This window comes from Ochotona princeps, chromosome 1 (genome assembly GCF_030435755.1).
Source record: "Ochotona princeps isolate mOchPri1 chromosome 1, mOchPri1.hap1, whole genome shotgun sequence".
Classification (NCBI taxonomy): Eukaryota; Metazoa; Chordata; class Mammalia; order Lagomorpha; family Ochotonidae; genus Ochotona; species Ochotona princeps.
The window spans coordinates 61,937,373-61,943,411 of NC_080832.1; the positions used below are offsets into that span (position 1 = coordinate 61,937,373).

A 6,039-nucleotide genomic window follows, 5' to 3' on the forward strand; every position below is an offset into this window, starting at 1 on the left:
TCCCAAGTCATCTTGACTTTTTTCTTTCAAATTAGCATCCATTTTACAAAATTCTCCCTTAACAAGTCTGTTTTTCAATTATGTTTGCTACGTCATTTGAAATTATGGCAATTTAAAGCTGATATTTTATTTCATGTTTTAATTACTTACTGAAAACAGGAAATTTCTACTGTGAATCCAATGATAGTGAAAGGCGCCAGATTCTCTCTCTCTCTCTCTCTCTGTCTCTCACACACACACACACACACACACACACACACACACACACACACAAACACACACAGAGGCATATGAATGGATTCTGATTTCTCTGAGAGTCGGAAATATTTGGGATTAAAAAACAAGCTAGGGGCAGCTGTTTGACCTAGTGTCTGAGCCTCTGGTAAGGATGCCTGAGTTAGATTCCTGCTCTAGCACCTGACTCGAACTTCCTGCTGTGATGATGCCTTCAGTAACTGTGTTCCTGCTACCCAAAAGGCAGATCTTTTCTGGTTTCTATATTTTATTCCCCTTAAACTGTCATCGTGGTTTTCTCTACACTTACAAAGACACCCGGAGCTGCTCTTGAGGACAAGCAAGTCACTTAACATTTGGCTGATTGGGCGGGGTGCCTTGTTCTGAAGTGGAGGTAGGGACGGGGTTGGGGGACAGGGAGAAAAAAGCTACAACCAGTAGCCTCTGTCCCAGGGAATGTGCCTCTCCAGCCCTGGGCATTCCCTCAGCGCCCGAGGGCTGTGTCAGAAATCATGCTGGGAACAGAGGAAGGGTTTAGTCCAATTCAGTTTCTTCCCCTCTGAACCAGAGGATCTCCAGCAACCCTACGTCTCCCATGCCAAGTCTCATCCCACATGCCATGTCTCTTCACATTAGATGTCATTTGCCAAGCAGAAGAATCGCTCCATGGGTATTGCAGGACCCTGTCGCCACCTCCTCCTTCAGCAGTAACCACATCACAATTTGGATGTTACAGGAAAAGGAAATTCCAGTTGCCTGAGTAGAAATAGCCCCCAGAGTGCTGGTCCTTAGAACCCGGAGCTGACTTCAGTCCTCAGGCTCCATTTCATCCTCAGCAGAAGCAGGAAGTAGCTCCAGGCAGAGTGAGAGGAGTTAAGTCACTAGTCAAAAGGTGGAAAGACGCCAGATTGCGACTACCTGCCTACCAGTGCCAGGTCATCTCACACTAAATATGTACCTGGGGGATGCAAGGCCAAGCTTACATCCAACCTGAAAAAAGAAAAGCCTATGGAAGTAGATTGCATCCTGCCCAACCTGCCTCTCTCCCCGCTCTTCTTGGTAATTTTACAGTCTTCACTGCTGAGGTCCCGATTATCCCCATCTCCCAATGGCAGTGCCTTCCTCTAAAACAAAGAAGTAGCCTTCATGGGGGAAGGAAGGGCTCCATGTGTTAAATGGAAAAGCCCTTGGGAAAGGGAACACCTAATAGAGCTGGTTATTACAACAGGCAACCAAGCACTAAGCAGCAAAAGGTGGTAATTGGCTCTGCCAGTCTTCCCAGCAGAAAGCAACCTCAGGGGCCTTCTTTGCTTAGGAGGGACAAGTCCACGGAAGCGGCTGGGCAGGGGGAGTGGAAAGGGTTCAGTTCTCTGAGAGCTCAGGGAAGGAAACCATCAGTATGTGTGAGGGACAGCCAGAACAGACGTACCTTGCCTAAGGTCACTTCTGTTCTTATGGTCCCTCCTCAGAGGGCTGGGAAGGTAAAGGAGTTAAACAAACAAGTGGTATGTTAGCAAGGGGTGTGGACCCTCTTGGCTCCATCACAGCGAGTGCCGAGGGCAGACCTGAGCATGTTTAGCATGCCCAGTCACTCTCTCAGACCCCACATAAAGGATCCATTTTTCCTGGGAAAGAAGTCTTCCATCAACCTCACCACTAAGCTGCTCCTGGAGAATCAAACTCGATTTGTTTCCTTGGACAAAGCACCATTCTCTATGGAGACCAGGGGCCTGGACAAGTTGTTTTCTTCCTGTCTGCCACTCCTTCCAACCACACAAGTCTTCAGAGTCCTCCCCACTGGAAAAACAGGAGGTGTGGGGTTGGGAGGGCTGCCAAGCAATCTTCAATTCTGTAGGGCAGAGGGTATTCCCTGGGTGTTTCAAGAGAGTTAGGGATTTGGAGGAAAGGAAAAGAGTGAGCGGCCTCCGTCCTTAGTCCTGATTAAGGTGAGGAGATGCAGCAAGTCCATTAAAAAATTTTGCTTCCAACCAAACTCCTTTCTCAGTGGTGCCGGTCCCGCTCTCTATCCCAGTGTCTCTCATGTTCACGGTTCCTTTCTTGGAAGTAGTCATCATGCCGATCTTCATTATGAACCAGATCCCGGTTCCTCCTGCTGCTCTCACGGACCGGCTAGGTGACCGCTCCCTGGACCGATGTCTTCTCCTGGAGGAGCTCCCGCTGGCACCCATGTTGTAGGACTTGGCCTCAATGCCATGAAGACAGTCCTTAAGAGAGGAGATGAGGGCAAGGCAACGCTCATCATTGGCGACCCGGGACTGTTTGATTACGGCAATGGCTGTGAGCAGCGTCTCAATCGCATCACCGTAATCCCCTGCACTGGCTCCAGCTACCACTTTGGAAATGGCACTGCTGGAAATTGCTCGGTTTCGCTTCATGATCTCTTCAAATTCAGCTTCACTTCACTGCAGAGGATGGAGGGCCCACGTCTCGGCTGCCATGGTGGTTATAGGGTGTAGAGGCCTTCATGTAGGTATCTGGTGGAGGCCCCACTGCAGCATTTGGTGATGGGAAGAAGGCTGGGTTGAGGTGCAGCGCAGGAGGGATGGCCCCAGGGGAAGGAACAGCCAGATGAGGAGGTAATCGAGGAGGAGGGGGCATGAGATGCTGATAGTGGATGCCAAGAGGAGGAACACCAAAGCTTGAAGAGAGAGGTGGTGGGGGTGGAATTGGGGGTGGGGGTAGACCCATCAGGGGAAGGGCTGAGGGAGGGCGATTGAAGTAGGGCAGTGCACTGGGGGGCTTATCCACGCGAGCAGATGAGGGTACAAGGTTCTCAGAGGGTGTGGCCCGGCCGTCTGCGGAATCACTAGACTCTCGGGAATGGGCCCGTGGAGGTTATTCCCCCTCTTGGGACTCGGACGCACTCACGTTTCCGAGCCTGTGCCTCAAACTGTGATAGATTCTGCCGGGTGGCCGGCCTTACATCCACTTTTTCTCCATTAAGAACTTTTCCTGGCAGAAGTTGCAACAATTTGTGGACAGAATTTTCAGAGGCTACCACCACCTCAGCATACCCTTTGGACTGGCCATTTGCTCAATTCTCTGCAAATTTCAACTCCACCACATCATAGACTCCTATAGAGCGAATAACCTGGATCAGCTGCTGGTCTGTGGTCCATTAATCATTGCTTTCTTCGGCACCAGAACGTCCTCAGGATAGTTCTCTTTCAGAGATCAATCCAACCCAGGAGAAACTGCCCACACAGACTGCAGCTCTTCTGTTACGCAGGCCACTGTACTTATACAGAATTGCAGGAGTCTTGTTATTGGGCTTGGGCGACGGCTCCTGGCGAACAGGAGGTGGTGGCTCAGTGCTGCTACTTCTATCATCGGAGGGCTGGGAGGTGGCTGTCAGCACATCATCATACAGGTCAATCTGATCTGTGTTGTTGAACTCTGGGTCCTGGTTGAACTCTTCATCAGCGTATATTTCAATCAGGTCCACTCCTTCTGACATGGCTCCAGAAGGAAGATCTCAAGTCCGGAGAAGTGACAAAGCAAAGAAGGAAGCCACCCCTCCCCGCCTCAGCGGCGGCCCAGGCCCTTCTTCCGGCCCTGTCGGCCCACGGCCGCGCACCCCCGTTACCGGGAATATCAAAGGCAGATCTTGATTCTGTTCCAGCTGGCAGCTTTTGTTGTGGTCTAGTCCTAGATCTTGGTGGGCATTTGGGGAGCAAACCAGTGGATGGAAATTGTGTGTGTGTGTGTGTGTGTGTGTGTGTGTGTTTATCTCTGTCTTTTTAGTAAGTAAATAAATCAAATCTTCAAATGAGGAGGATACATGCTCTTTAAAACTAACATGTGCTGGCACAGGTTTTAATGTCATAAAAATTTTACCTGCCTGAAATGGAACTGAGGTTATTTAGACAGTAAATCCAAAGTACTTTGAAAATGGAAGACAAAAATATAAAAGTTAAAGCACATATAACATATATAGTTTTTAAAGATTTATTTTATTTTTATTGGAAAGGTAGATTTACAGGGAAAAGAAGATACAGAGAGAAAAAAAAAATCTTCTGTCCATTAATTCAGCCCCCAAGTGGCCACAACAGCCAGAGCTAAGCCGATCCGAAGCCTGGAGTCAGGAGCTTCTTCCATGTCTCCCTCATGAGTGCAGGGTCTCAAGGCTTTGGGCTGTCCTCCACTGCTTTTCCAGGCCATAGGCAGGGAGCTGGATGGAAAATGAAGCAGCCAGGACCTGAATAGGCACCCATATTGGATCCTGGCACATGCAAAGCAAGGGTTTAGTCACTGAGCCATCGTATAGGGCCCTGCATAAAATATTTTTAATACAATAAAACTGGGTCACAGTAAAACAGTTCACTTGTTTGAACATCCCCCTCCCAAGCCTAGACTCCCATGCTTATTACTTCCAGCCTGCTCCACTATCTGATAGGGCCCTATGTGTCGGTAACTGACAACCTATAGATCTGCCTGGGCTTATGCTCAGGGAACACCTATTCTGAGAAGTTAAACTAAGCACCAAACACTTGAGTAATGGGCTCAGAAGTTTGATGTGTAACTTTTAGGCATAATGAGGCCAAAAATGGAATCTCCTGTATTTCAAAAATAGAAAGACAATTACTCCAAAATCTATTGGTTCTTTTAGCATTCTATTGCCAGTAGACATGTCCTAAATTATCATGGAAGAATCTGCTGGCAAGTTGATTATATCCGACTGCGGAAGAGGCAGCATTTTGCTCTTTCTAGGAACAGACATTCACTGTGGACATGGATCTGCCTTCTCTGCATGGAATTTATCTGCTAAAACCATCACCTGTGGACTTACAAAAAGTCTTCCTTATCCACTCTCTTAGTATTCTAGTTGGTATTGCTTCTGATTAAGCAACTCACTTCAAACCAAATGACACCAGGTTCATGAAAGTCCTTGCTCATAACGTGTTCTCTGTTGCCAGAAAAACTTAATAGGTTTTTATCCTCAGCTTAGTATAGAAATGAAAAGCCAGGGCCCGGAATGGTGGCCTAACTGCTAGAGTTCTCGCCTTGAACGTGCAGGATCCCATATGGGCTCTGGTTCATGTCCCGGCAACCCTGCTTCCCATCCAGCTCCCTAATTGTAACCTGGGAATGCAATCGAGGATGGTCCAAAACCTGGGGCCCTGCACTCATGTGGGAGACTTGGAAGAGCTCCTGGCTCTGGATCGGCTTAGCTCCAGCTATTGCGGTCACTTGAGGAGTGAATTGAATCATTCAATGGATGATCTTCCTCTCTGTTTCTCCGCCTGTCTCTCTCTATATGATTTTGCAATAAAAAATAAAATAAATCTTTTAAATAAAAAGAAATGAAAAGCTGAGAATCAGTTGCAGACAGAGAAGTTTTTTTGTAAAGTGAGCAGGTGAATTCAGAAAGTAGAGGGAAGGGGAAAGCACTCCTGAGAGAAAGCTGGAAGGCAGGGTGCTTCTTGAAAGGAGAGAGAGAGACACCGAAGGTTTGATGAAGGGTCTTGGGATTTTAAGCATTTCCTGACACCTCCTTGTTGGGCTGGAACCTATAGGTAAAATGTTTCCCATTGGTGGTCTCTTAACCAGTTAGGAACTAAGTGACAATTTTTTACCACCCACTTGTAGGTGTGGCTAAGACATCAGCAGGCTTGGATGGTCTCTTTCTCCACCATCCTGAAGCAGTTGCCTTGATAGAATGGTGACATAGCCTTCTGAAGATTCAGTTACAATGCCAGTTGGGTGGCAACACATTGAAGGGCTGGGGTAAGGCTCTCAGAGAAAATACATACTCTGAATCCTTATCCATTCTAAATGAGAATG

At 47.8% G+C, this 6,039-nt stretch overlaps 1 pseudogene; it reads right to left on the reverse strand.

The window, feature by feature from the left end:
- Positions 1–489: 489 nt before the first annotated feature.
- LOC101528856 (cleavage and polyadenylation specificity factor subunit 7-like) lies at positions 490–3,844 on the reverse strand (annotated as a pseudogene).
- Between the last annotated feature and the right edge of the window lie 2,195 nt (positions 3,845–6,039).